This window comes from Salmo trutta, chromosome 20 (assembly GCF_901001165.1).
Source record: "Salmo trutta chromosome 20, fSalTru1.1, whole genome shotgun sequence".
NCBI classification, from domain to species: Eukaryota; Metazoa; Chordata; class Actinopteri; order Salmoniformes; family Salmonidae; genus Salmo; species Salmo trutta.
In genome coordinates this window covers 26,193,953-26,203,135 of record NC_042976.1, presented here as the reverse complement: position 1 = coordinate 26,203,135, position 9,183 = coordinate 26,193,953, and positions in this window count along the sequence as shown.

Below are 9,183 nucleotides of genomic sequence, written 5' to 3'. Positions count from 1 at the left end.
TGTATCATTCATGTAAAAAACCTGTCTGATCAGGATGAACAATACCTGGTAAAACCCTTTAAATCTGAGTGTTATGCATTTCGCTAGTATTTTTGCATCACAACATTGAAGTGTAAGGGGCCTCCAGTTTTTTAGATAGACTGGATCTTTATATTTGCCATCTGGGTCTTGTTTTAATTATAGTGAAATCAGACCTTCCTGCTGAGTACCTGACATACTACAATTTCTATAGGAGTAGTTAAAACAATCTAACAACAACCCCCACAACATGATACTGCCACCCCCACGCTTCATGGTTGGGATGGTGTTCTTCGGCTTGCAAGGCTCCCCCTTTTTCCTCCAAACATAAAGATGGTCATTATGGCCAAACAGTTTCCTTTTTGTTTCATCAGACCAGAGGACATTTCTCCAAAATGTACGATCTTTGTCCCCATGTGCAGTTGCAAACCGTAGTCTGGCTTTTTTATGGGGGTTTTGGAGCAGTGGCTTCTTCCTTGCTGAGAGGCCTTTCAGGTTATGTTGATATAGGACTCGTTTTACTGTGGATATAGATACTTTGTGCCTGTTTCCTCCAGCATCTTCACAAGGTCCTTTGCTGTTGTTCTGGGATTGATTTGCACCTTTCGCACCAAAGTACGTTCATCTCTAGGAGACAGAACGCTTCTCATTCCTGAGCGGTATGACGGCTGTGTGGTCCCATGGTGTTTATACTTGCGTACTATTGTTCGTACAGATGAACGTGGTACCTTCAGGCATTTGGAAATTGCTCACAAGGATGAACCAGACTTGTGGAGGTCTACAATAGTTTTTTCTGAGGTCTTGGCTGATTTCTTTTGATTTTCCCATGATGTCAAACAAAGAGGCACTGAGTTTGAAGGTAGGCCTTGAAATACATCCACAGGTACACTTCCAATTGACTCAAATTATGTTGATTAGCCTATCGGAAGCTTCTAAAGCCATGACATCATTTTCGGGAATTTTCCAAGCTGTATAAAGGCACAGTCAACTTAGTGTATGTAAACTGGAATTGTGATACAGTGAATTATAAGTGAAAAAATATGTCTGTAAACAATTGTTGGAAAAATTACTTGTGTCATGCACAAAGTAGATGTCCTAACCAACTTGCCAAAACTATAGTTTTTTAACAAGAAATTGGTGGAGTGGTTGAAAAACGAGTTTTAATGACTCCATCCTAAGCGGGTGTTTTCCAGCATACAGTGTTCAGCTCTGTGCTCTGATGACGTGAACAAAATTGTATACTCGGAGTTGTCCTTATGTTAGGTCCTGATCTGGCTATGCCAAATGGATGTGGGCTACACTAGTTCATTTAGCAGACAAGATTTGCTAAGAATTCCGTGGCATTATTTTATATTTTTTTCATAGTATGAAGAATATAATTGTCACGGCTGTCGTTGTGTAGAGAGGACCAAGGCGCAGCGGGTTGCGTGCGCATCATATTAATTTATTAAATAAATGTGAACACGGGAAAAAACAATAAACAAAAGAACGACAGAAAACAGTTTAACAGGCTATACTTACAACAGCGTGCTAAAGATAACTACCCCCAAAATACAAACAAAACCCATACCTATATATAGGACTCTCAATCAAAGGCAACTACAAACACCTGCCTCCAATTGAGAGTCCAACACCCAATTACCTAACATAGAAATACTAAACTAGAGATAACATAGAAATACAGAAAAACATAGAACATAACCCAAAACCCGGAAATAATAAAACAAACACCCTTCTAATCAAACCACCACCCCGAACCAACCAAAACAAATACCCTCTACAATACAAATAATACCTAAATACTGATCAGGACGTGACATTACCCCCCCCCCCCCCTAAAGGTGCAGACCCCGGATGCACCTCAAAAAAATAAAAAAAATAAACCCCTAACTAAAGGGAGGGAAGGGAGGGTGGCTGCCGTCAACGACGGCACCTGTGGCTTAGGTTCTGGCCTACTGTACTCCAGACTGTAGGCAGAGTCTCTTGTCTCCGGACCGTAGGCAGACTCACTCAGTTCCGGGTCGTAGGCAGACTCATACAGTTCCGGGCTGTCAGCAGACTCACACAATTCAAAGTTATTGTAAACTTCATTCTGATCCGGGTCGCAGGCAGACTCACTCGGTTCCGGGTCGCAGGCAGACTCACTCGGTTTCGGACAGTGGGCCGTCTCACCTGGTTCCGGACAGTGGGCTGTCTCACCTGGTTCCGGACACTCTGGACGAGGCACTGTTGCCGGACACTCTGGACGAGGCACAGTTGCCGGACACTCGGTCCTGGTCTGACGCACTGGAAGCCTGATGCGTGGGGCTGATAGTGGAAGTACCAGCCTGGGGACACGCACCTCAGGGCTAATGCGGGGAGCAGGAACCGGCCGAGTTGGACTGGGCTGACTCACTGGAAGCTTGATGCGTGGTGCTGGTACTGGACGTGCCAGCCTGGAGACACGCACCTCAAGGCTAGTGCGTGTAGCGGGAAACACTGGACCGTAGAGGCGCACTGGCGGTCTCGAGTGCAGGACTGGCATCACCCCTACTGGCTGGATGCCCACTTTCCCCTGGCACATGCGGGGTGCTGGTACTACGCATACCGGCCTGAAAAGACCCGGCCTCGCCACAGCACCCATCACCCCCTAAGCACGGGACCTGTCCAGTCATATGTCGCCTAAAAAAGGTACAGGGATTTGGCCTGGGGCTCAATCCTCGCCCAGCCAAACTACCCGTGTGCCCCCCCCCAAAAAAAAATATTGGGGCTGCCTCTCGGGCTCCCTTACCAGCCGTGTTCCCCGGTCCTCACTAGACTTCCTCCATGGACCCTCTCCGGCCAGAATCTGCTCCCAAGTCCATTTCTCCCGTTGGTCCAACTCAAATTCACGTCGCTCCTTTCTTCGCTGCTTGGTCTTTTTGTGGTGGGTAGTTCTGTCACGGCTGTCGTTGTGTAGAGAGGACCAAGGCACAGCGGGTTGCGTGCTCATCATATTAATTTATTAAATAAATGTGAACACGGGAAAAAACAATAAACAAAAGAACGACAGAAGACAGTTTAACAGGCTATACTTACAACAGCAGTGCTAAAGACAACTACCCCCAAAATACAAACAAAACCCATACCTATATATAGGACTCTCAATCAAAGGCAACTACAAACACCTGCCTCCAATTGAGAGTCCAACACCCAATTACCTAACATAGAAATACTAAACTAGAGATAACATAGAAAAACATAGAACATAACCCAAACCCGGAAATAATAAAACAAACACCCTTCTAATCAAACCACCACCCCGAACCAACCAAAACAAATACCCTCTGCCACGTCCTGACCAAACTACAATATAAATAATACCTAAATACTGATCAGGACGTGACAATAATTGAACAATGCTGAATAGAATAGAAAGGGAGTGCGATTTGTGGGAGTGCGCACATGCGGCTATTCTGTGTTAAGCGGTTAACAAAGAAATTGGTACTCCCATATGCTTAATTTAGAGTTTTTAATGTAACTTTAGTTGTACTACAAACATTGGGCTATATGTTTTGATTTTTAATACATTGATGCGACTAACGATGATTTGAAAAAAGCTGCTTGAAAGGCATGAGCTCTGCTTTGTTTTTTTTGCACAGGCTGTACACACTTTATCAGTCTCTCATTCACAATTTGACAAGCACTTGATAATGCCTTGAATTTCACGCCGGCATCCCTTTTGTGTGGCCGTAATGCACCTGAAAAAAAACTATGCCTTTTGCGGCCATTGGCCGTGTGTCCTTCTCCCTGAATGCTGCAAACTCGGAAGCACCTCTCACTCACATGGCTCTCCATCATGTGATCGGGGGTTACTCAAAGACTACAAGTGAAGAAACACACATCGGGACGCAACTGCGCACGTCCTTATGTGCATATTGAAGATATTGGAAGAACAATCCACTGTCAACAAGATGAGTAGGCCTAACGAACAGCGAAAGCAATAGCCAATGTCAATCTACTATCTCCCATTGTACAAAAGTTGACCTATTCTGTGATAAAAATAAATATTTCAAACCTAGTCTGACACAGTTGTGGGATGTGATAGATCCCAAATTAATATAACCACCAGCATCAAAAACACTTTTTTTACACAATGTGGCTGACACAACAGATCAGAAAATTTTGCTTAAAATGTTGATAAACTATTAGGCTATTTCTTCACATTATAAGCGCAGCAGTGCGCACATGGGAGTACTTACTTTGACTTTTTAGTCATTTAGCAGACGCTCTTATCCAGAGCGACTTACAGTAGTGAATACATTTAATTTTCATTTCATGCATTTTATATTTTTTTTGTACTGGCCCCCCGTATGAATCGAACCCACAACCCTGGCGTTGCACACACCATGCTCTACCAACTGAGCCACAGGGAGTAGGCTATAAGCACAAATGTTCCATTAGCGGGAAAACACCATTATCAAAAGTGACCGTTATTCAGTCAATAATATTTCTCAAATACCGGAGCCTGTGATTTCAAATAGACTTTTATTACAATATAATAAAAGCCGAGCTGGTTCATGAAAACAACTGCCTTTTCAACCTTGGCACACACTTCTTATACATTTTTCCTCCTTACGTCACATACATAGTAACTCCTCTTTATGATTCATCCCCTCTGGCATTTGGCCACCGTTATCCATTTTGCCTTGCACTAATTTTAGTTTGGTTTCACATTAGGGCATGGAAACATTAGAGCCATAGCAATGGTTAAAAAATAAAGACATGTTCACTTCCAAGACAGGTGCATGTAGGTTATAGATTCCATTCGTGAAGTAACCATAGCAACAGTAAATATTAGGCCATATAATTGGTACAGAAATAAACAGTCATGTCCACTCCCTAGACAGGTGCATGTCTAATGGTGTCTAATGACCCAGAGCACATATAGAGTGCACTATTCTAGCTGACTCCTGAAATGTATAATTGCCACACATGTTCTGGAAAATACCCAATAACCGCAAATTTGATTATGCATGTAATGCTTTTATTATAAAGGTGCATTTTTATGGTGAAAATATCTTCCCCAGACTTGAAACTCACGTGCTGCTTATGTATTTCAGTGTGGCTCTACAACCCTGGTAAAGCGGATTAATGTGCTTAATTTTAAGAAATTATTTGGCCACTTTAGTTGTGATACAGACTGGAATTGATTGGATAGCACAGACTGGAATATGTTCGGGGATTCCTCCGATGGCATTGAGGAGTACACCACATCGGTCATTGGCTTCATCAATAAGTGCATCGATGACGTCGTCCCCACAGTGACCGTACATACATACTCCAATCAGAAGCCATGGATTACAAGCAACATCCGCACTGAGCTAAAGGCTAGAGCTGCTGCTTCCAAGGAGCAGGACTCTAACCCGGAAGCTTATGTGAGCGGACCAAGTAATTTGGTGTCACTCTAAAGCGGAAAGGTGGAATAAACGAGTCAGGAGTAGGTTTTCTTGATTGAACACAGTTCTCTATTGAGAGATTTCTGACAATACAAACACTCCAACACAATCAATGACAATCTCCCAAGGAACAACATACATCTTCTTCTTTAGATGACACAGGAAAACAAGACGATTATCTTTAAACTATAACAACAATCACAGATTTGTCACCGTCTTAATGGATCTTCTTGGATAGCTCCCCTCTCTTGGTAGCCATTCTACAGAGATAGTTTATTTTCCCCCTTTCCTGCTGGTTCCTCCCTCTCTCTTATAGGGGAAAGAGAATATGTCATTAGTACCGTCAGCTGTGCTTAATTGCCTCTGGTTACCTTGTCTCACATGCCTTGTCTGGCTACTATCCGTGAGCTCAGCCTGCCCTCTGGTGGTCCTTCCACACTTATAAGAAATCCCGCTATGCCCTCCAACGAATCATCAAACAGGCGAGGCGTCAATACAGGACTAAGACTGAATCGTACTACACCGGCTCTGACACTCGTCGGATGTGGAAGGGCTTGCAAACCATTACAGACTACAAAGGGAAGCACAGCCGAGAGCTGCCCAGTGACACGAGCCTACCATAATAGCTAAACTACTTCTATGCTCATTTCGAGGCAAATAACACTCAAACATGCATGAGAGCACCAGCTGTTCCGGAAGACTGTGTGATCACGCTCTCCGCAGCCAATGTAAGACCTTTAAACAGGTAAACATTCACAAGGCCGCAGGGCCAGACGGATAACCAGGACGTGTACTGTAAGCATGCGCTGACCAACTGGCAAGTGTCTTCACTGACATTTTCAACCTCTCCCTGACTGAGTCTGTAATACCAACATCTTTTAAGCAGACCACCATAGTCCCTGTGCCCAAGAACACTAAGGTAACCTGCCTAAATGACTACTGACCCGTTGCACTCACGTCTGTAGCCATGAAGTGCTTTGAAAAGCTGGTCATGGCTCACATCAACACCATTATCCCAGAAACCCTAGACCCACTCCAATTTGCATACCGCCCTAACAGATCCACAGATGATGCAATCTCTATTGCACTCCACACTGCCCTTTCCCACCTGGACAAAGGAACACCTATGTGAGAATGCTATTCATTGACTACAGATCAGCGTTCAACACCATATTGCCCTCAAAGCTCATCACTAAGCTACGGACCCTGGGACTAAACACCTCCCTCTGCAACTGGATCCTAGACTTCCTGACGGGCCGCCCCCAGGTGTTAAGGGTAGGTAATAACACATCCGCCACACTGATCCTCAACACAGTGGCCCCTTAAGGATGCGTGCTCAGTAGTCCCCTCTTGTACTCCCTGTTCACGCATGACTACACGGCCAGGCACAACTCCAACACCATCATTAAGTTTGCCAATGACACAACAGTGGTAGGCCTGATCACCGACTACGACGAGACAGCCTATAGGGAGGAGGTCAGAGACCTGGCCGTGTGGTGCCAGGACAACAACCTCTCCCTCAACATGAGCAAGACAAAGGAGATGATTGTGGACTACAGGAAGAAAGAGGACCGAGCACGCCCCCATTCTCATCGACAGGGCTGTAATGGAGAAGGTTGAGAGCTTCAAGTTCCTTGGTGTCCACATCACCAACAAACTAACATGGTCCCAGCACACCAAGACAGTCGTGAAGAGGGCACGACAAAACCTATTCCCCCTCAGGAGACTGAAAATATTTGGCATGAGTCCTCAGATCCTCAAAAGGTTCTACAGCTGCACCATCAAGAGCATCCTGACTGGTTGCATCACTGCCTGGTATGGCAACTTCTCGGCCTCCGACAGCAAGGCACTACAGAGGGTAGTGCGTACGGCCCAGTACATCGCTGGGGCCAAGCTTCCTGCCATCTGGGACCTCTATACCAGGCGGTGTCAGAGGAAGGCACTAAAATTTTTCAAAGACTCCAGCCAGCCTGGTCATGGACTGTTATTTTTTCTACCGCACGGCAAGCGGTACCGGAGCGCCAAGTCTAGGTCCAAGAGGCTTCTAAACAGCTTCTACCCCCAAGCCATAATACTCCTGAACATCTAACCAAATGGCTACCCCAGACTATTTGCATTGCCCCCCCTTTTACACCGCTGCTTCTCTCTGTTGTTAACGTCTATGCATAGACACTTTAAAAACTCTACTTACGTGTACATATTTCCTCAATTACCTCGACTAACCAGTGCCCCTGCACATTGACTCTGTACTGGTACCCTGTATATAGTCTCATTATTTTACTGCTGCTCTTTAATTACTTGTTACTTTTATTTCTTATTCCTATTCGTATTTTTTATTTGTTATCATAATTTTTTTAAACTGTGTTGTTGGTTAAGGGCTCGTAAGTAAGCATTTCACTGTAACCTGTTGTATTCGACGCATGAAACTAATACAATTTGAATTGAATTGATTTGATACAAACCTTATCGAAACATATAGGCCTATGGCCTAGGCTACATGAGCTGATATGATTTGAAAAAGTCACAAAAAAGGCATTGTTTCTTGCCTTCTGCTGGGCATCATTCACAAGTGATAATATGTAATAGACTAATATTCTCACCAATCAGACTATTCTTGATTTCATCTTGTCTTTACATATACTAAATAATATGTGTGACATTTGTTTTGATTTAGAATGGACCATTATCATGCACCTGTCTCGAAGCAGGAAAGAATACATGTCATCTATGCACTTAAATAGCGAATGGCGGAAGCTTTTCCCGTGGTTCATGTTCATGCCAGCCAGGTAGGCTATACTCCTGTAGTAAAGATAAGTAATGTGCTTAATAGGCAAGCACCATGGTCTTGTAGCGGATGCGAGCTTCGACTGGCAACCAGTGGAGAGAGCGGAGGAGCGGGGTGACGTGAGAGAACTTGGGAAGGTTGAACACCAGACGGGCTGCGGCGTTCTGGATGAGTTGTAGGGGTTTAATGGCACAGGCAGGGAGCCCAGCCAACAGCGAGTTGCAGTAATCCAGACGGGAGATGACAAGTGCCTGGATTAGGACCTGCGCCGCTTCCTGTGTGAGGCAGGGTCGTACTCTGCGAATGTTGTAGTAGAGCATGAACCTACAGGATCGGGTCACCGCCTTGATGTTAGTGGAGAATGACAGGGTGTTGTCCAGGGTCACGCCAAGGTTCTTAGCACTCTGGGAGGAGGACACAATGGAGTTGTCAACCGTGATGGCGAGATCATGGAACGGGCAGTCCTTCCCCGGGAGGAAGAGCAGCTCCGTCTTGCTGAGGTTCAGCTTGAGGTGGTGATCCGTCATCCACACTGATATGTCTGCCAGACATGCAGAGATGCGATTCGCCACCTGGTTATCAGAAGGGGGAAAGGAGAAGATTAATTGTGTGTCGTCTGCATAGCAATGATAGGAGAGACCATGTGAGGATATGACAGAGCCAAGTGACTTGGTGTATAGCGATAATAGGAGAGGGCCTAGAACAGAGCCCTGGGGGACACCAATGGTGAGAGCACGTGGTGCGGAGACAGATTCTCGCCACGCCACCTGGTAGGAGCGACCTGTCAGGTAGGACGCAATCCAAGCGTGGGCCGCGCCGGAGATGCCCAACTCGGAGAGGGTGGAGAGGAGGATCTGATGGTTCACAGTATCAAAGGCAGCAGATAGGTCTAGAAGGATGAGAGCAGAGGAGAGAGAGTTAGCTTTAGCAGTGCGGAGAGCCTCCGTGACACAGAGAAGAGCA